Source organism: Ictidomys tridecemlineatus, chromosome 4 (genome assembly GCF_052094955.1).
Source record: "Ictidomys tridecemlineatus isolate mIctTri1 chromosome 4, mIctTri1.hap1, whole genome shotgun sequence".
Classification (NCBI taxonomy): domain Eukaryota; kingdom Metazoa; phylum Chordata; class Mammalia; order Rodentia; family Sciuridae; genus Ictidomys; species Ictidomys tridecemlineatus.
Window position 1 is genome coordinate 168,896,192 of NC_135480.1, and position 23,419 is coordinate 168,919,610.

Genomic DNA, 23,419 nt, shown 5'->3' on the forward strand with positions numbered 1-23,419 from the left:
GAAGCCCTCTTTGATCAAGCATCCAGCACTGTTCAAAGGGAAAAGACAGTACCGTGAGCACTCAATACCTCCAGTTCTCCATCAGAAAATGATCTCTCATGAAATATTACCTTTGATCCATTCTTATACTTCCTTTAGTACCATTAAAGAAAGTTACAGTGGTCAATTTACTTTGCTACATGAGTTTTCTCTGAGGAGAGAATAGTTTGCTCTTGGTGTAGTATAAAAAAATTATAATCATTACAAAGGATTCTCATTAGTATTTCTGATTTATACAGGGGCCCATTGAGAGTTTAATAAATCTGAGTTAATCAGTGAATGCACTGACAAGACACAACTTCTGGTTCAGGAAATTTGAAAAACACACTTCAGATTGTGGTGACTTAGATACCACACCTGGATTTTCTTGGCCATTCCTTTGTTACCACTCCCCAAACTGAAAAAATGACAAGCAGTCATACCTTTGTCTCCAAGCAGCCACTGCTGCTGTTGCTACTACTATGATACCTAGAACATTCAGTCTTTTAATCCAACTCAAAAAGTGATATGTAATCATCCCTCAGTATCACAAAGAGTTGTTAGGTTCCAGGACTCTTCCAAAATACCCAAATCAGTGAATGTTCAAGGCTTTTATTTAAAATGGTGTAGCAAGTGGATATAACATATGTACATTTTCCTGTATACTTCATCTCTAGATTACTTATAATACCTAATGTAATGTAAATACTATGTAAAAAGTTGTTATACTCTGTTTTTTTATAGGGAACGATGACAAGATGAAAAGTCTGTTCATGCTCAATACAGATATTCCTAGATTACTTATAATACATAATATAATCTAAATATTATGTAAAGAGTTATTACTCTTTTTTATAGGGAAAGATGACATTTAAAGTCTGTTCATGCTTAATATGGATATCAATTTTTTCCCCCTGAGTATTTTCAATCTGTGGTTGTTTGAATTCACAGACACAGTACCTACCAATACAGAGGGCAACTATGTAGAGATATATTATGGTACTGTGTGGTTGCCCTGTAATCCATCACACTCAAAATATTAGTGGGTAGGCCCTAAGTACCTCTCACTTCCCATAACTTACTGTGGCTACTATAACTCTTACGATAATAGTTTCCTCATGTTTACTCCCCACTGAGTAAAATAATATATCATTTATTTACCTATAAGTGCCTTGTTTGAGCTTTAACAGATGCACTGACAGTTATACTATTCAGTGAGTTTTTGTGAGTGACTGACACAATCAGTATCAATGATTTGGAATTGTTTTCCCTCTCAGCATATGGCTTTATAAATAATGCTTTATAATGTACCTTATTTTCTACTAGCTCCCAATAGCAGAAAATGACATATTTTGTTTCCCAAACTATGGTTGTATATATATTTTTCTTTAAAATGTGGATTTTTATACCATTATTACAAAGGAAATTACACAGATGTACTAAAATCTCATCTTAGTTTCTCGGTAGGTTACATTTATGTAAAGGTTAGTTTGCCCTTCAGGAATTCATAAATAACTAGCCTTTCAAGACTGTGCATGCTTCTCTTAACATCACAATAAACCAAACCTTCTACCTTCCACAGAGTTTGAGATTATAGTATACATTAACTTGATTTATTCTCCATTTAACTTTTATTATTACTTCAGCCTGTGTCACCTTCTATTGACAATAACTCTCTATGAAGTTATTTCTTTTTCTTTCTTTTTACACTGTAGATAGCTTATGGTTAATTAACCCTAGAAGAATATTTAAATAAAGTGAGAGCAAGATGTAGATGCATGTATCCTAAACAGGGCTATATAATAGAGGAAATATGATGCGAAATACATTAGCACAAAACACAGTTAATAGCATCCTGGATCATTTGTAAAGCACTCAATGATGCCTGCACAGTTCCACTGCAGGATGACAGTGACTTGCAATTTTCATATGTCAATATGGACAGACTAGTGTCTCTAAGAAGGCTAAGGCACTTTACAACAAATCAGTCCAGATTATGCTTTGCAAAAAACATAGTATATAATCCAATTGGTTTAGAATTCTGCTTCTACAATTGCCCCAGTTATTTTATGAAAGAGCTTAGACTCTTTCCAGGATGATTATTTTCATTAAATTTGCTTTAGTAAAACTTAAATCCTTACCCTATATATTGTCTACTTGTCTCATTTCTCCAAGAAAAGGCTAATGCATCTTTATAAGGTATGGATATTCATATAAGGAACACTTATTAAGCAGCTTATGTAATGTAGTGAGCCCAGTGAACATCTGGAACATGCTCTTATTTGTGCATTAAGTACAATAATTATCACTTAATTGTTCTATTGGAGGCAACTAATAATTATCTAAAATGTGTTTGTTGTTTGGATTTTCATATCAAATCATTTCTTACAAATTAAAGGAAAGTAACTCCCTTCCTTCTTACAGTAGAGTATAAAGTTGAGATACTCTAAATCCTGGTGCCCTGAATCCAGAGCTACTCCTTCAATCATTCCTCAGTTAGAAAAAAGAAAATAATGAACATTCTTGAAGAAAGTGTGTGTGCATGTATATATGTGTGTTTATACATCCTAGTTATATATAAAGAATCTACTAAAATTCATCTTCTGTTGGTGGAGTTCCATTAAATCAATGTCTCCTTACTTTCACATCATGCCATGTCCAGAAACTGGTCAGTAAAGAGATAAAACTGCTTGCAACCAGAGGAAACTTTGGGGGCATTATCTACTCTAGGCTCTCTCTTCAGATACTCTTAAGACTTGAAATAATCGATATCTTAGCTCAATTGTGTCCTACTTCACAAAACAGCAATCAAACAAACACACTCTTAGATGTAGTAAAGTTCATGGCCCTAAACTTTTTCAACTTAAATGTCAATGTTTTCAGTCAAAGCAAAGCACATATATTTTTGTAGTATGTTTAAGTGTCAGCAACCATAATTGTTATGCTAAAAGGCACACCCAAAGACAATGGGAATCCTTTAAGATGGAAGAGTGATAACAGCTTTCAAACAAGATGGCAATAGTAGTAAAAGTGGCAACCATCGTAATGACTGGCATGTCTCAACAAAGTTGCTTCTACTTCAATATACTGCTTCACTAAATCTTCACAATGATCTGGATGCTAGTTTATATAGGAAGAAACTGAAGTTTTGTATGTTAACTAACTTTCCACAACTAACTTATTCTCTAATGTAGGTGGTGTCAATCTAAAGATTATAGTGTTATGCTTTCTCCTAAAATGTTGAAAATGTTTTTCTCAGAAAAAAAGAATGCATACATAGGTCAAAAAATCCTAAATCATATAGTATCCCTAAAATTATTAAAAAATAATTTAAAGTATTTTTTCTTTCATCTCCCTCAATTTCTATAGAATATGAAGCTAGATTTAAAAAAAAAAAAACTCTGAAAGCTTAGGAGAGTTCTGGAGATTGGGAAAATAAAAAAGAAATTATAAAAGGTATAAACTAACCATTGGATTGGAAATCAGAGAGAAGAGAAAGTTGTGGGTAGGAGCAAAACAGATAAACCAAGACTGAGATGAAAGAAATAAATACGTCTATAGCTCATCTGCCCTTTCCTAACTGAGAGGGCAGGGCATGTTACTCTTTAGCCTGTCATTCAGAGGGCTCAGCCAACAATGTTTGTATATTAATGCCAGCATCTCCAAGTTCTTCCATGACATTGGGGCCTGACTATTTCCTGTTCTCATCCTCTAGCAATTGTGATTTCTCCAGGCAGAATGAAATACTTACTTCAGCTGAGGTTATCCTGTCCTTTGAGACTTATATTGGCTCTTTCATTAGCCATAGCCTTGTGAAGGGATCAATGATTTTTCCAAAATTTTTGCAACTTATTTGTGCTTCTGTTATAATTTTGCAGTCCTGTTTCCTGCTAAAATCCCTGTTTCGTTGACATTTTCCCTCTACTGGCTATATTCTTCTCTCTACTTATGTCTATTCAATGAGCCTCTTCTGCATGTCCTCAAAAAAAGCAAAACACACAAACCAACTGGCATGTAAACATAGTTTGTAAAAGGCAGTTACATGTTTATTACCCATGGTGGTTACTGTCACTGAGTTCAAAGAAGGCGAATAACAGTTCCTCCACCTTTTTTTACATATCAGTCCAATTTAAAGGCTCTAATAACAAGGGAAGTATTTGAAAATCATGGATTAGTACAGAAGAGGACCACTCTGACTTTAGTTTTATTACATAGAAATGACAGGAAGTCATAGTTTGGAACTAAGCTCCTGCTATAGGCCTCAGCAGACAAGAATAAATAAAAGTGGGGTAATTCGGGTCAAAGCTATAGTTGCACAGCTGAAATAGGATATTTATCTGACCTGCAGAGAAATCAGGATTGGAGGGATAACAGCAACTTTCCCAAACAGGCCAGTTTCAGTTGGCATAATAATGAAGTTCCCTTTGCTTTAATATTTATGCAAGTTATTCAGTTATTTTGTTATTATTCTGTTTCCTTACCTTCACCTTACAAGGCACAAAACTTTGAAATAACTAATCTTTTTTTGTGGGTTTTCTTCTTTCTATTTTCTTCAGCTCTTTTCTGTCTATAAAAATATTCTCTTCTGTTTGACTCATCTAAACATTTATTCTGGTTCATGGAGAAAAGTGTTGCTATAATCAAACACAAAGCCAATCAAGCTGGGTGTGGTGGTCCACACATTAATCCCAGCTATTCAAGAGGCTATGGCAAGGGAATTGCAAATTTAAGAACAGCCTGGGCAATTTAGCAAGACTCTGTCTCAATTATAAAAGTAAAAAGGGGTGGGATGTAGCTCAATGGTAAAGTACCCAGGGTTCAATCCCCAGTACTTAAAAAAAATTAAGTAAGTAAATATGTAAATTTAATTAAAATGAAACCAATTAAATTCTTTAAAACTATTATAATTCTGTCCTTTGATAGTTTTTAATAGCTTTATCACAATGTCTTGATGGTCCAACTCACTCACACAAGGTACATTGTCATAACATATCCCGAACAGGACAGGGATTTTATAGGCATAGAAACTGATTTATCCAGGGTCACCTGATCAGTAGAGAAGGAAAAACTAGCCCTTGCTTGGTGCATGTCTGATTCTCTCTCTTACAGACTCTCTCTGACAACCTCTACTGATACTATCCTGTACCATCATCATGCTCACCATTAATAAAAGCAAAAAAAAAAGAAACCAGCAAATAAGTTCCATGAAGCATAAACCATGATCACCAGAGCTCTCTGAGACGTTGATCCAATTCAGCAATTTCCACTCAACACTTCCTGACTCAAAATTAAACCTGTGGAGAGATTTAAGTCTAGTGCTAATTTCTATAATATTAGTGCATTATGTTTTTGTAAAATTTATTATTTTCAAAAAATTTGAAAGTTTTCAGTATTATTTTATTTTTCTGTTATAAAATCTGAAATGGCCCCCCATTTCTATAGCTTTCAAAGCAAATTCATATATTACATACTCTGAAAAGATTTTAATTTCTATTTTTGGATTCATCCATTTCTACACAGACATATTCATTTAAATTTTCAGCCTCTCCAATCTCTAACAATTCCCCTTACCGAATCTAGTCATTTTTTCTTATACTGTGGTTTTGGGTCATAATATACTCTTTGACTTCTTTATTTATTTGTGTAAAAATTCAGTCGTCCCTGGCTATCTAATCCATGCACAATTACCTGAATTTCAACTTAATTTTCTTTTTGGATAAACTTGTATATTTTTTGTCATAGAACTTTGTTCATAAGATATCAGAGCTTTACTTACATGATAAAAATATCTGCATATATCCTTTTTCTCTACTAATATATAAGCAAAGGGACATGGTTTATCAGTATATTTTAAGCTTTTCGCCTCCCAGTCCCAACTAGGCAAATAGGCAAATATTATTTAAGACATGGGTATTTAATAATAATTGACTGAATTATGTGAATTAATGTATTTTTACATATCATATTTGTGACTTTCCCTTTATTTATAAAACATCAACTCTTGGAATTAAATTTTCTAAAAGTTTAGAAATGTGATCACAATGAAGCTTGATACTGCTTAAACCCAAACTAAAGTTTTGTTTGTTTGTTTGGTTTTTAATAGCTTCCACCAGTAAGGCTCTCACTGCTCCTGAGACTCATAAAATAACAGGCTACTACAGAGATAGAGCAGATCCCTGGATTTCTAGTTTATATAATTCCTTTCTATTTAATTGAACAATGGACAGTTATTCTCAACTGATGAGAGGAGCATTCCTCCAAAATCATGTGTTGTTACTTCTTATAGAACTAACAGAATTATAGAACACAAATTGTATCTGATTCTTTAAGCAGTAAGTTTGGTATTATTTTACGATTTATCTAGTAAGCCATGTTCCTGAAATAACAGAGAAAAAAATACAAGGAAAGATATAGAGGCTCAAACAGATTAAAGATGTCAATTTATGAGAGAGTAGAAAGGAGAGGGAATGAAAGGTTGATTCATTGTTAATTTACTCACAAAATCCTTGTGAAATAATCATAGAACATCAGATTTAAGGGGAAAAGTCTCACAGAGATATATCAAATCTGAAGCCTGGAGAATCAATGTTAGAATATACACTGTATCTAGGGAAAATATGATAATTAATTGATAAAAAGTATATAGCTAAAATAAGATAAAATTTATTAATGTATACAACTTTTAATTAACATCAGAATCACTTAATGTTAAGAAAGGGTTTAATTATTTGATTCAAAGACGTTTATCAACCCCTGTGGGGTAATATGTATTGGGGTATTGTTAACAAAATTAAACACGCATACGCTCACACTCACACATCCCAAATTTCAATATCCTAACAAAGAGGAAGTATTTCACAGTATTTCACTGCATGTATTATGTGAAAATCCCATATGAGATTCTTTCATGCATTACCTGGATTTCCAGGCAGATGAAGATTTCACAAGTTTGTGATGGTACCACCTAGAGAAGGGTTCTCTGCAGTCATCTTGGAAAGGAGAAACAACATTGGAGGACTTTGCAATCCACTCACTCAGCCACTTCTGCTTAGGTTCTAGTGGTCACAATAGCCACAAAGCCCAACCCAACAGTGAGTGGATGAAATATATCCCTCTAGTTGCTTGAAAGTAGTGGGGAATTGAATAGGTGACAGCACTAGATATTTCCATCACAGAATGCCAAAAATTCAGTCAATCCATAAACAACCACCATTGTCCTGACTTAATACTCAGTGTTCTAAGATTTATTTGCTCTTTGCATATGACTTTGCTCTTAGTAGGAGATGTGATGCTGAGGAGAAAAAATAAACATAGGAAATCAACATAAAAAAATAAGAGAGTCTAATCCAAGTGTATCTTTATCTTCACAGTTTCACAATGAATATTAGAGCTGAAATTTGACCAGTGATAAATGTCTGTTATTAACGTTTCTAACTTATTGCTTTTCTGGTGGATTCATTCTCCCTTTTTATTCTTCAGAGCACAGGACCTACCCATTTAGTAATTCATCCACCAGGGTCACATGCTAAAGGGAAATAAATGAAATATTTGCTCTAAGGGAAATGTTTTTATTTATCCCACCTTTTATAAAAGAGGGAAAAGAAGCTTAAGAGCTTATCCAAGGCAATCTAGGTAGACAAATAGCTGAGCCATGATTTGACTTTCTAACTTCACCATTCACCTTCTCTGATAGAGGTAGAATTGTAAATAGTACTGCAAAATACGTTAGTATGCAATAGCAATTTAAACAACAACGACAACAACACAGATCCAAAGAATGGTAGAGAATGAGTAATTCTAGCTAAGAAGTTGAATGTCCAAAAAAAAAAAAAAAAAAAACAAAAGCCTGTGGAGGAGTGGAGGAGAGAAGGGATTGAGTTGACTTCTCCCAGAAGGGGCATTTGAAATAAGAGTAAAGGGGAGGGAAACAAATACAGAGATGGGCACAACACTGGATAAGTCAGGATTGTAATGAGCCAGAATGAGGAGAATCAGAGAAGGGGGTAAGGAGAAATGTGGCAGAAGATGAAATAAAAGCCTAACAGTGGAGTACAAGTTTTATTCTCCCAGTTATATGGAGGTGCAAGCAAGACATTATTCTATGATAACTCATATAACCAGAAAAATCACTGGCATTAACACACTTAATGAGTCAAAAGGATCATTTTTTTATAGATTTACATCATTTCTGGAATCCTATTTGGTGGTCTGCACACTGTTGGCATTTAATAGATACTTCTCTTACATTGAACAATTTGTAGCACCAGTATACCTGAAGAGAATATACCCTGAGGACAATACACAAAAACTACCAGAAATCTAAGGATAAGAGAACTATGCAAAGAATATTCTAGACTCAATTTATCAATGAGAACAAAGAACACTAACAACAACAAAAGATTTTGAACATTACTCTTTTCTAAACATCCCAGGGAATCTATTAAATATGGATATTCCTCAGGTAGTATTTTAAAACAATCTATGCATTATGGGACAATACTTAGTGATGATAATGACCATTAATCCATAAACATCAAAGAGGCTATGACCTTGTACACTTCCAGTTATACTGGTAAGTTTATCTATTTTTCATGCTAACACTAAACAAGAAAAAAAGATGAGTTCTTTACTTAAGGAATATGTATATAATGGTCTGTCCTTTACTTGATAACAGGTTAGGAAATACTTCTTTCAAAGTTTGTGCACAAATTGCCCTTACAAGGAAGGATTACTTTGAAATAAATGAGTAGAGAAAATATGTGTAATATATTTGCTTAGGACAAGAGAAAAAGTTTGAACTAACCAGATTATCTGTGCAAAAATGCATGGGTCATACAAATTAGTCCCCCAAAGCCCTTTTACATTAAAAAATGGCAAGCAAAAGCAATCCGTGTTTAATTAATGAATGGCATACCTAGCATATTTTTAGAATCTGAACTTAGAAACTGACAATGTAGAGTAATGTATTTTCCCTGGTGAAATAATTGAGTGCAGAGTACTTATTTTCATTTTATCAGGCATTTACAGTCTGATAGGATTGAAAATAAACTTGAGTGGCTGGGCATCAGGGGACCTAAATTTTGCTTCAACTTTATTCCTAAATTGGAAATGATCTGAGAAGTAAATGAATGATTTGGATGTTCCCTCCTAACTCTAGCCTCCCATTCCTCAGTGATTTTACATTAATATAGAGGTTTCCAGTCACCTCACAGCTTTTCAGAGGCAATGCTCTTTGTAACAGTGAGGCACAATAGTTAAGTATACAAATTCTGGAGATAAGACAGATGTGGCAAACAGCTTTACCATTACTAGCTCTGTAGTCAATAAAATTGGAATAATATCATCCAATCATAAAACACTTGGAAGATTAAATGAGTTCATACTTTGTAAATATATATAGAATATCATATTTTAGCAACCATGGCAATTATTAGCCATGAAATCATTAGGTCTTTGTGTGTGTGTGTGTGTGTGTGTGTGTGTGTGTGTGTGTGAAAGTGCCATCTCTCAAGGGTGTCCAACTTTCAGAGTTTTCATTAGAAGAAAGTTTAACATTCACTATTAACTCTTATCATATGGTGCTTAAGATAATATGAGGAGCCAAAAAATATAAATAATTAGAGGTCAATATGCTCAAAATTTAACAAGTAATTAGCAAACACAATTCCAGAGTTATGAGAGGCAGGAAAGTAATTTAATGAAAGCTATAAATATGGGTGTCAATGCAGGAATCATTGCTTTGGGTTCTGGGCAGATATCCTACCTGACCCTCACAATGAAGACCATCTTAAGCATAGGTAAAATATTAAAATATAAAATGAAACATGCTTTTAAAATGTATTAATTATCTGGAAAGAAATTTTAAAATATTAATTCTAAAGCAAGTAGGTTAAATCTCAGTGAATAATAGAATATGCTCAGAGTTATATGTATCTTATTGGTTACAATTGATAAAAAGATAAGATTTCAAAAACATCATCTTAATTACAAAGAAAAAGATGGTAATTACCTGATAAAGAAACCAGAAGTCATCTACTTAACCAAATAACTACTACTAGTAAGAACAAAGTAGACACCATGGGCTTTCTTATATGATGAAATGAGAATATTACCTTTGAAATATTTCTAACAAAATGTAGAATTGAATCTGTTTTTGTCTTTTGTTTTTTGAGACAGAATCTCACTAAGTTATCAAGGCTGGCCTGGAACTTGTGATCCTCCTCCCTCAGCTTCCCAAATCGTTGAGTTTATGGGTATGCTGTACCAGGCCCGGCCCCAACCAAACCTACTTGTAAAGAAACATCAGACCTATCCAAACTGCAAGACAATCTTTATAAGAACTCGATGGCTTGAGTATGTCAATGACATGTATCAAAAAGGAATTCTGAGATTAAAGGAAACTAAAGACGACTGTGATCTTATAATTTATATTATTATTAAAGATATTACTGGCAAAGGGGCAAAATCTGAATGACATCAAATGTCAATGATAACAAATCATTGACATGCCTCTTCACCGCAGGTAGAGCCTGATTCTCATTCTCTGAATGGGGGCTATACTTGGTAACTCACTTCAGCAAATAGAAGATGGTAGAAATAAAGTGCTTTATTGATTCTTTTTCTTGCCTAATTACTGTGCTATGAATTGTTATAAATGTAAACAAATTAAACACTTCACAAAATTCAAAGCAGTGGCTGACTATTATCAGTTATCAGGCTATATATATTTTTTTCCTTATACTATATGGACGACATAATTGTTCTACATTTTATACTTATTCACACACTGCACATTGAATTCTTTTCATATTTCTAATATTCAATAAGAACAATAAAAGGAAATATCAGAAAGAAAATATTTTGAATGGATGGTTGGTATCTCTGTACTGATGCCATGTTGTGCGACCATATTGAGGAGAAATGTTCCTGACTAGAACCAGTCCAAATGGAACAATGCCAGTACTAAACTTGGGTCAGGACTAGATGACCACCCAGCTCCACCAAGGACTTAATTATGGTGGATTGCAAAAATGTCCTAATTTCTCACTCCCCACTTATCCAGTCTGATTTTAGCATTACTTTGTGGCTTTCCAAATGAAGTAGAGTCCATTTATTCACTCTCTGTTCCTGGGCTAACCTTGCAGCATGTTTTAGCCAACAGAATGCAACAAAGGCAACCTTGGGTCAGTCCTAACACTGGCCTAACACTGCTTGCATTCTTTGTCTATAAATGTTGATACTGCCATTCACTATGTGAATATGCCCAAGGTAATTCACTGGGTGAGGAGAGTCATGTGGCTCAGTCATTCCTTTTGCTTCAGTGAGAAAATTACACATAACTGAAACTTTCCTAGACTAACCTGTCCTGGCCTACCCACACTGACCTCCATGCCTGAGAAAACTAAGCTAAAATCAGTGTAGCCTTCACTCACCAAAACTACCTGCTCATTGACCACAGACCTAAAAGAAAAAGTCAAATGATTGTTGAATTAAACAAGTGGGTTTGGGTACTGTTTCTTAACCCCAAATTTTAATCGTACAATCATTACAGCAGATATCAATTCTAAAGAAACTGATTCTATAAGCACTATTTCTTGCCCTCCTATGCATACTTATTCCTGAAAGCACTCATTAAAACATGTTTACCTGATTTAATTTTGTAAATCTATGAAACAGGTAGCAGCCAAGAATATTTCTGTTGTGTGTAAAATGTCCCATTTTGGAAAATTGGAGATGCAAAAGTCTTCAAAATTATCAAATCTGAGAAGATAAATTTTAATTTTTTTTCATAATCCAATTGGAATAAAATTTCTTAAGGATAAAATAGAAAAAGTCGATGAAAAATGCAAAAGGTATGAAACTGAGATATGCTGATTTCTCTTCTTTTAATTTGTGGTGTGGTAAAAGCCTTGATGCACTGTGGGGCCACAGTGTTCATGAGAACGAGAGAGCAGGGGTGGCAGAAGGTATTTTTAACAAAGTCATCAAGGCACTCATGAGGATGTCATATTTTCCATGAACAAGCAGCATAACTTAGTACTCTGCTCTAACAACACACGCAGCATAATGGAAATGACACTTGGAGAATACTGATTCTCCCACAGGGAACTCAACAGTGAACTAGGAAAAGATCACAGGCTCTGACAGCTGATTGGTGAATTAATTAGGTGTTGAACTCTGTTAATGCTGCTGTAAATTACATGTGGAGCATGCACTCAGAGTCATAAAGAGATTCTAAGGATGCTAGGTGTCACACAACAGAGGGCAAAATGTAATCAGAATCCAGAGGGAGCCAGATGCAAATAGGTTTACCAGAGTCCTGCTGAGATTAATCTTACTTATACCCCTGTCTGAGGGGAAAATTTAGATGGGATGGCAAAATTATTTAGCCTGCAAGTAAAAGGAACTGATGCTTTTTTATTACTCTCTCTAAGGATTTCTTATGCAGGCTTAAAAAATTCCTATTCATCAACTTTTTTCCCATCTCTAAAGTTACTCCTCACATAACTGCCAAGTGATGGGAGACTTTGAGGAGCACATAGAAAGGACCATTTTCAGTTCTGATAAGACAACATCACTGTCATTGCTGCCTCTGTGTTCTCAAGAAACATTCTTATATTGTTGGCCTCTTTATGTAAATGCATTCTTATATGCAACATAATGCAAATAGGTTTCCCAGAGTCATGTAAATATTGACCACATTTAATCACTCATGTGATCTTGGTTGGGTAAACCACTAATCCTTCTTCCATATTTTTTTAAATCTGCAGAAAGGAGCTAAAATAGGGATTAATTACATAAATATTGTTACATGCTTAAAACATTGTCTGTCACACAGCAAGAATTACACAGGTTACCAAATGAATATTAACACAATAATATGTCTTCCTATTTCCCCAGAGATGCATAACCATTTAAACTTCCAATCCCTCAGTAGACTAAGACTTTGATCTCCAGTATTCTAAATGACTAAACTATGCCTTTTCTAGGGTCAACTCAACTTTTACAGAGCTATATTACAAGAATATGAACAAAGTTTCACATACCAAGGATAAGAGTGCAAGAATTCATAAGAGATTTACTTGTTTTTTTCCTAGTATTTTCTGCAACTGGGAAGATATAGATATAAATATAGGTCAGGAATTGTACCTGTCAGACTAAGAAAAAAAAGTCACCTAAATTCACTTCAAGCTTCTTTTCTGGTGGAAGAACACACTGCCGGCCTGTCAGGGTGCAGTTGTATTTTGATTACCTGTCCTGCATGCCCTGTAGGAATGACACAAACCTAAATCAATGCAATTCAACTCTGACCGTGAGCAGAATGCTGGGAGGGCCCTGGAAAGGATGCAAAGCAAAAATTGGGGGGAAAAAACCTTCTACCTCATGTCTCTAAAATATCTATATATAATAATGTTGCCTTCTTTCAATAAATCATTGATCACTGAAAATACAAGTGGTATACAAAGAGTACATGAAATATTATAAAAAGTAATTTTAAATATTACCTCCTCTCTTGTCTCTGTTGTGCAGTGAAGATAATTGCTAAGTCATAAAAGAATCAAAAATCTAGTTTCATGCTCATGAAATGCATATGGAAACACAAAAGGTAGGCCCCCATTGCTCTAATAATCAACTTCAAATCAGACCTGAACTGGTGAGTGTAAGGAGACCTGAGGAATTCAAGTCCCTTATTAAGACTGATGAGGCAGCAATGTGCATACAGACTGAAAATGCTATCAGTGGGTACTATGGGACAGTAAATAAATAGGAGCAAGGATTAAATGTTTATACTGAGAGAGCATATTGTGGTCTGCCTTAGTGCTAAAAGGATTTACAAATGGCTTACTAAGTTGTTTTTGAAACAGGATAAAAATAAGAAAAAAAATAAGAAAATAATTTAAAACAGATACAATAATGCTAGAGATTAAATGTGTACCTACTCAAAATCGTGTAAGATTGACCTCTAGGGGAATAGTGAATGTTGGGACTTCTTCCTCAAACCACAGTACTGTATAACTTCTGAGGAAGCTATCTATAAGAGACAATGATAAAGGAGGGAAAAGTTCAATTTCTTAAACTCTTCCTTTAGGCCTAAATGTGAATACAGAGAGCTGTGATACACTGACTTGGAACCAGGGTCTGGATTAGAAGTCTGAAAGACCTCTACACCCACTCCTAGGTTAGGTACAAACTTTCACTGGATGGGAATAACACAGCACCCTGGCATCTCGGCAATATGATTCTTGTCTCCTCTTCTTGGAGATTAGATTTTCCTTCTCCCTGAAAACTCTTCCTACAGATACTGCACAGTGTTATGGTTTATATATAAAATATCCCCCGCAAAAAGGTCATGTGGTAAACTGGACACAGTGGAATACGCTTATAATCCCAGGGGCTCAGGAGGCTGAGGTAGGAGGATTGTGAGTTTAAAGCCAGCCTCAGGGGAAAAAAATAGTGAGGTGCTAAGCAACTCAGTAGAACCTGTTTCTAAATAAAATATAAAAATAGGGCTGAGGATGTGGCTCCGTGGTCAAGTGCCCCTGAGTTCAATCCCAGGTATCACCCCCCTCCCTGCAAAAAAAAAAAAAAAAAAAAAAAAGTCATGTGGCAATGCAGGAATGGTCACAAATGAAATCATTAGATTATGAGAGATGTAACCTCATCAGTGGATTAAACAATCTCATGGATTAATAACTTGAGTGGACAACTAGGTGATGAATCCAGGCAGGTGGGGCATGGTTGGAGGAAGTGGGTCCCTGAGAGTATACTCTTGGGGATTATATTTTGACCCTGACTTCTTTTGTGCTCCTTCTCTCCCACTCACCCTCTGCTTCCCAGCTGCTGTGAACTGAGCATCTTTTCTCTGCCACCCACTCCCACCATGATATTTTGCCTCACCTCAGCCCCAGAGCAATGGAAATGGCTAGTCATGGAATGAACCTCTGAAACTATGAGCCCCAAATAAAATTTCCTAATCTACGTGTTGTTCTTGCCTAGTATTTTTGGTTATAGTGATGAAAAAATGACTTAGCACACACAAATATTGCAGATACTGACTTTTTCTTTTTTTGGTACTGGGAATTTAACCCAGGGTGTTTTACCACTGAGTCATATCCCAGCCTTTTATTTATTTTTAGATAGGGTCTCACTAAGTTTCTTAGGACCTCACTAAATTGTAGATGCTAGTCTTGAACTTGTGATCCTTTTGCCTCAGTCACCAAAGTAGCTGGGATTACAGGAATAATCCACCATAGTCAGTTATGTTGACCTTCTTATCATTCATGCTTCAACTTAAAATGTCATATCTATAGTGGGTCCTTCCTTGACAATTCAAAGTAGTGCCTCAGGCTCTCAAATTGTTTTACTTCCAGTTTATTCTTACCATAGTTGAAGATTTTCTTTCACATAGTTTTATTATTAATAAGCTTCACTTAGAGCATAAACCCTATAACAACGATCTCCTCTATATTGTTCACTCACATACAGATGGTGATAACTGAACATAATAGTTGCTCAACAAAGAGTTATTGAATGAATACAAGTATACATATTTATTTTGGTAGGCTAAGACTGGTGATGGAAAATTTGGTATCTTCTTAACATTTAACAGATATGTATGCCAATATACTATAATTATCTTGTTTAATCTTCATAACACCATAACATAAGCACTAAAGAAAAATATGTGGTGACATCATGATCAAATATGCCCTCCATACAAGGCAAAGAAATGAGACACACTCCTAGACTGATTCCAAAGCAGTTATGTTTCACTCCCATGAATGCCATTAGATACTATTTACTTGTCAATCATGTACATCATATTTGGTTCTGAGATTCCTAGTACTCTCCACACACATGCAAGTAAAGTTATTACATAATCCAATAGAATCATAAGTTAAAATTAATTTATTTTCAGAAAAATCCCTGCCATTTGAGTGTTGAGATTTGAGGAAAATATATCCCATAGTCTCTTTAAAGGAGAAATTTTATGAAGGATGAAGAAAGCCATGACATGAATAGCATTACTATAGCAAATGCAGCATGGGTTTCTAGCATCTATAACACAAATCAATGTAAGCTGATGGCATCGATTCAAGCTGTGCTTCAGTGCAAACACTTCTACAGAGTAAATACAAAGATTTTAACAGTCTTGCTGAAACCATTGATAAAATTTAAGCTATGTGGATGAATGAAAAGGATTCATGTCATTTGGACCATCTTCCCTCACAACTGTATTTTGAAACTACATTGCTGATCCACACTGGCTTGCCGAGATTTTGAGATATATATTCTAGAATGAGTACCAGACCACAAATGCTTGTTGTTCCTCTTAAGGCCATATCCATTGTTAAAAAAAAATACATACATTTGGAAACTCTCAGAAGTTTAGATGCCTCACCAGAACAAGTTCCTGAACAGGCTACTATTGTACTTACACAGAGGAACACAAAAGGGGATCTATAAAATAATGCCAAGGACTTCCTCAGGGGGAAAAAAAAACCTATGCTTTTATAGATAACTTACACAGAAGTCTGACGAGAAGTCAACATCTGATCCTAGTCACAACGCTAAATCACTAAAAAAAAATAATAGAGTACCTTTAAAATATTTAATTTCAATCTACACTGTAACGTATTATATATATTCTGAATGTATTCCTAGTTAACTCAATAATCATTGGGCTCTAATTCAAAGTGATTGCAAGAGCCAATCATATAGTTTTTGAGGATTTATTTTAAATCATTCTCTCTTACAATCATTGGTTTGACATCAACCTCAAAAAACCTCAGTGATGTGAGCATTAACTTTAATTTCCTCTGGTCACATACTTGTAAACTAAGCCCAGACACTTCATGAAAACTGCCAAAGAGACCTATCTATTGAGTAAGGATGGAGGACTACTAAGTCTGGGCCTGGGAGTGTAACCAATGAAGAAGTCTGTCTTTCTTTCAACAGCTTTTGCCAGATAGATAAAACTAATAGACTTTAGAAGCTGGAAAGAATCTTGAGTTTATTTTACTTTGCCCTGTTATTTTGCAGATGAACTAAATGACAGTGAATTGTTGTCTTCAAGTTCATATCCTAGTTAGTGATAGAATTAAAAGAGAATCATGTCATCATTTTTCCTTAAAATAAATTTCTTTACATAATGATCCCCTTAAATTAAAAAAAACAAGGAGCATAAAACAAAGTCAATGTCAAATAGAATTGAGTTACATAAATAGTGTTGAGTATTAAATAAAATGATCTAATTGAAATAGGAGAGAAAAACATAAAGAGAGACAGAAAAGAGACTAACAGAGTAGGAAAAAGAAACTATAATTTTAAATCTAAGAAGCTCTATGAACACCCTCATCTTTGCTCCCTGAGTCTATTTTCTTCCAAGCCTAAAATCTTACCAAAAATAAATAAATAAAAACCAACATACACTGCTAACTTACACTATGTATTTTCTTTAGACTAAATAAAGCCGAGGGAAATACTATTGGAGATTTATGGGTATATTTTAAACATCTGTTGGCTGGATGAGATTAATTTAGGGACCCTGAAAGAACTAGTTCACCTTGACCTGCCCTGTGCTTCATGATGAAGACAACTGAGCCCACTCAGTGGACATCACCCACTTTTACTTCCCATGTTCACTATTTAGAGTTTTCTTAAAACGAAGAGCCCAAGGCATGTCTCCCTGCACTCCTTCTTCTTTGCTCTTTGAGTTTGTTGCCCACTCTATTGTTTGCTTTTCTGAATAAATCTACTCACTTCCCTGAATAAATCTTGGTTTGAAATTCTTTTAAGAAGCCCAGCAGCTCCAGAGACTGAGACAGGAGGAATGCAAGTCTGAGGCCATCTTCAACAATTTAGGGAGGTCCCAAGCAACTTAGTGAGACCCTGCCTCAAAATAAAATAAATTTATTAATAAATAGGGCTGGGGATAGAGCTTGGTGGTAAAATCCCCAGTACCACTTCCCACCCCACCCCACCCCCCCCCCACACACAGAACTGTTAGTACGAAACTGAAATCCCATTTCTGAAGGACCTCCTTGGCTTCCTATCTGATGACATAATAATGCATATAAAGGCTATTTCCCTGTATAAAAAAAACACCAAGGAATAATAGAGTAATGACAGACAAGAACTGTCATCTTTTCCAACACTGGTCTGCAAGCAGTCGCCATGCTAAAACACCAACTGACATCTCTAGAGTCAGGATTCTCAAACTATTTAGGGAAAAATTTTAGTTTTAATGGGATTTTTCATTTTCTGCATTATTTTAATTTTTAATTAAATTAAACCCATAAGGAAGGATGTTAAAATTACTGCATTAGGTCCCATCATATCCCAATGTTCTGGGGTCTCCCTTAGAGACACAAATATATATATATATATATATATATATATATATATATATATAAGTCTAATCTCTTTTTCACCTGATATTGATAAAAATATTTATAGGGAATAATCATTATCTCAAATGCTTTAAAATCTTGTCTTCTATAAATAAGCCATACTCAGTCTTTTGAAATCTCAAATTCATTACTATGTTCTTCTTCAGTTTGTACTGAGCTTTTGGGCATGTTCTATTCAGAATACTGATTTATTTTACCACCCCTTCTCTGAAGCACATGTTAATGCTGTCTGCATTCCCATTGCACGTTAGCTGTCACATTGGCAATAATTACCTTCTAAGTTTGAATCATGTAATATATCTGCAATATTCACAATACTTTTATTTCTTAACTAGTATTATGGGAAAGCATTCTTGGGTACCTTTATAAACTCTTCCAAAAAGATTTTGAGGAAATAAAGATATGTTCTCTCTCTCTCTCTCTCTCTCTCTCTCTCTCTCTCTCTCTCTCTCTCTCTCTCTCTCATTGTTGAAGGCTACTAATTAACTCAGTACCTGGGAGTAGGGGAAAAGTTATCATCTCCTTTATCATTTCATATAAAGACTTGACTGTGTAGACAAAGGAAAGAGGACCAGTGTTTCAGGAAGAAGGGACTGAAAATGAATGTGCAAGTGAGCTTAATTGTTAGAATAAGATCCTAGAGGATAGGGGACTAATCTTTTCATTTCATTTACACTTTTGTTAAAAATGGAAGTTCTCCGTATAGAAAAATTTGCATATGGATTTGATAATACTTAAGAATCCCTTCTAAATCACATGAAATATTAATTTTATAAGTAACATCTAATAATTTCATAAACTAATAATGTGTGTTTCACTTTTAGCTGATAAAGAAAAAACAGTGCCTTCCTATATTCTGTCAAGGTACATCAGAAAATGGCCAGTGTTCTTGGTTTCACAATAGGAGACAGACAGTAGAACTTCACATACATTTTACAGCAGAAAAAAAGAGGTTAACTTACCAGGATTACTTACACTGACTAAAGGAACTATGAAAGAGTATTCAAAGAAATATTCAAAGAAGCAATTACATTTCACAGTGCCTTCAAATCATTTCACATTTATCATATTTTAAGTGCCATTAAATATTCTTTTTGATTGGAAGAGCCCTGCAAATGACAGACAGTTTTGTGCTGTGCAAATTAGCAGTTTTCCCTAATTTTCTTCACGTGACAGTCAATTCTTTCCCTATTATCTCATCCAAGTTAACATAATAGAGACCTGTAAAATGGAAGCCATATGCCTCACTGTGCAGTTCAAGATTTAAATTTTATCAATGATGCTTTTATTTTAAATTTAGATGCATTTTGCATCTAAATTCTCCCCATTATTTCTGGAAATCAATTTATTTTTCTTTTTTTCACTCAAGATATATTTCTATGCATGGAGAGTGTCAGTTTCCTTTGGACCCTGATATGCTCCTATAGACTAGTGTGTGTGTGTATGTGTGTGTGTGTGTACATTTTTGTGTGTGCACTCACATTTGAATCTGGGTAGACCATTTATGCACGTGTCATTCCTTCTTTGCTGCTAATATTTGAGACACATGAAACCAGCTACAAATAGGCATGTTCTCTTTCAAGAAAAATGTATTTTTTCAGAAGAAAATTTTATGTGACTGCTTCGGTTTTTAGTGATGCAGTTCCATGTGTCTCCCTTTAGTTGAATTAAGTGAGACATTTCTTAAGTTACTAGGTATGCCTTACCTTTCTAGGCAACACTGGATTCAATTCCTTTCTCTATAATTTTAGGTTGTAAGAAGAAAAAAAGTGATTGGAAATGCTTCAATATATAATCCAACAACTGAAAACACACACACACACACACACACTCACACACACACACTACACATACTCATATCTGTAATGCATAGTAAAAGACCACAAGCCAAGAAAGGGAGAAAAACAATAAGAAAGTCACCCACGTACACATACACATCATACTGATGGCTACTAGTCCTATTAAGACTAATAGGGAGAAAGACATCCAGAGGTAACTCAATTTGCACTTTAAATTTATAATATTTTTATCTCCTATATCCGTACTATATCACATACATATGCCATAGTATTAATAAAGAAATATCTTCAGCAATCACACATTCTGTGCAACATTTGAATATGTTAAAATAGTGTCTTAAAGGACAGAAGTAACATTTACCAAATATAAACAGTATACAGACTGTATTAAATATATCACATAGACAGATACAATACAAGCCCAGCAGTGTATTCCCAATATTCCAATAACTTCCTCCAGTCCCTTTGGGGCTCATAAACTAAAGGGATTGCTTAATGAAAAATATAATGAAATAAAATTACCTACCTTCTATTTGTAAAGAGAGTAAATTTTAAGACACAAAATACTATTTCATTTTGTCCCCAAAATACAATTAAAATAAAAATGACACATACGTCTTATGAGTAAAAATCCACTGGACACTTCAGAAGCACAAGCAGCTCATGATGCAGCTTTCTGGCGGCACTCTTCAATTCCTATAAATGAAAAGAAGGTGAAAGATAATATTCAGAGCAATCTATGTCTTTGTAAAATGATGGTGATTAACTATGAATTTTTTATTATCACTCCACACTGCCATTTAAAAAGCACTCCCTGTGTATTGCTGTTATCGTAGTTCTTGTTAAATGTACAACACAGCAATGAAAATTATGTCTGTCTGGGACTTCCAAAACACTAAAATAGACTCTAGATTATGAAGCACTGCAAAAAAATAAATAAATAAAACCACTCAATTTCATGTTATTTTACAGAGGAAGGTTGTTGTATTATGAAAACAAAAGCATTTGTAATTGAAATGCTTTCTTATTATATATGCATCCCCACTTAAACATTTTTCTAGTCATAACAGTGAGTTATAAGAAGTAGAGAATTTGGTCTTCTCACCCAGTTTTTACCATTGCTTTCTTTATCAAGATGCTAGGTAGAATTCTTACTTTATATCCCATAATCTTCCTGAAGCAGGTTCATAAAATGTGGGAAATGATAGTCATCTGTTTTATAAGTTGATATGAGCTTATCGAACGGGTGATTTACCTAATGGATGACTTATCATATTTCACATTTTGTGAGTGTTCTCCAGGAAACTAAGGGATATAAATTAAGAAGAATTTCCAAAATAATAAAGTAATATCCAGGACATACAGTAAAAATTCCATAATAACTCAACTTTTGTAATTTATTTCAATTATCTGTGGAAGTAACTCTTTATAAAAATAGCATCTACTTCCAGAAGAGCAATAAAATGATACATAACAGAAACATGTATTTTTCTCCTCTCCATTTTTTCTTCTGAATGTACACCATAAATAGACTGTTAGGGCAGATTGGGAAATGTGTTGCATTCCTCTTCTGCATCCTGATCCCCTCCAAGTCTCACATACTTGCTTGTACATTCAGGCACAAATGCCAGTCAGTCAGAACCATGGACATCTTTCTATTTCCCCTGTCCACATCCCATCCATTTCTATAATTCTGTAAGCTATGGGTACCAAAGAAGGTCAACATGGGCAGGGAAATGATTGAGGGAAAATTTTAGTCCTAAATAAGAAGTATAGCTTTGTCAAGGCACATGTAGCATGTTAGAACAAATATAAATGAGTATCTTCTTATTCCATTATGAGAAGCCATAATAAGAAGTCAAGCTTTCAGAGCTGGGTGCAAAATACATTAACCGATCCAATGTTTTTAAAAGCTACTTATGGGAAATAAATAAGTAAATAAATATATAAATAAATACATAAATATATATGCCTACATCTCCTATGTGTTTTTCTCTTCCTTTTGTTAAACCTTCAATGTTAATGAAAGCTCACAGTAACAAGCGTTGTATTAGGTGCTTTCATCTACCCATATTTAATAATCAGGACATGCACAATGTCACACTTTGGAGATAATTACCATTATCTCATAGATAGATGGATAGATAGATAGGTCAGTATACAAATCCTAAGCTGAAAGATGCATGTTCCAGAAGATAAAGTATTTCCATCTGAATGTTAGGATCTATAATTTTAATTTGCTTAGAATATTATTAAATGTATAAATTATGTATGAAAAATTAATGTGTCATGTATTATATATATATATGTATATGTATGTATATGGAAACTTATTAAACAAAACCTATTTTCTAGTTTCTTAAAACTTCCATTCTAGCATTTTGAGGGATATAATTAAATTAATATGCAGGCGACAAGAACTGGATGATTTAAATGTTTTGTTATCAACATTTTGTGGTTGTTAAATAAAAGTGAAGTTCTAAATAAAAGATTTCCTTTTTTTATTTGTTATTTTGGCCCTTTATTTAAAGGATGCTATTAAAATACAACACAGCATGTTTTTCCATTAATTCTAAAGTTTAGATTTATACTAGAAGGTTCAAGAAAATAGGATATTTTATATTTTAAACAAGGTAATTTTGTACAAATCTGATTGAATTAATATATTTATAACAAATTGATATAATAGAAATGACAGTTCCTGGACACATATTAATTCAACATTACTTTTTCATTAGGATAAATAAAATGGAATATGCCATTCATCCAATCTTAATTCTAACATAACAACATACCTATATAATTCTTAATTTTAATGGCACAAAATAACAAAACTTCTACTAAGAATTGAGCTACATATTTATAAGTTTAATATATTAGTTATACAGTATACTAGAGCAATAAGGGAAGACAGAAAAGATAGAAAAATGTATTCACTGAGTAATTTTGATTATTATTAATAAAAAATTTTTAATATTAAAACATATTTTCCAAGTTAAAACAAATAAAATATAATGATAGCATTGTTTGATTCTCTGTATATATTCCACTTATAGAATCCTGCAAACCATACCAAAAGAGAATCTTGCACTTTAAGTCTACTGTATCCTATTTTAGCATGGAGTACACATTGCTGGCTTTTCAATAGAGAAAAAACAGTAATAAAAAAAGACATTTTTGATTCTACTT

At 34.0% G+C, this 23,419-nt stretch overlaps 1 protein-coding gene across 6 annotated transcripts in view; it reads right to left on the minus strand.

The window, feature by feature from the left end:
- Lingo2 (leucine rich repeat and Ig domain containing 2) overlaps positions 1 to 23,419 on the minus strand; it is a 1,122,715-nt gene that overhangs the window by 618,773 nt on the left and 480,523 nt on the right. For all 6 annotated transcript variants that reach the window (XM_078047735.1, XM_078047736.1, XM_078047731.1 and 3 more), the window contains one exon: positions 20,846 to 20,926. The gene's annotated coding sequence lies outside the window, so the exon portion shown is untranslated. The remainder of the gene's footprint in view (positions 1 to 20,845; positions 20,927 to 23,419) is intronic.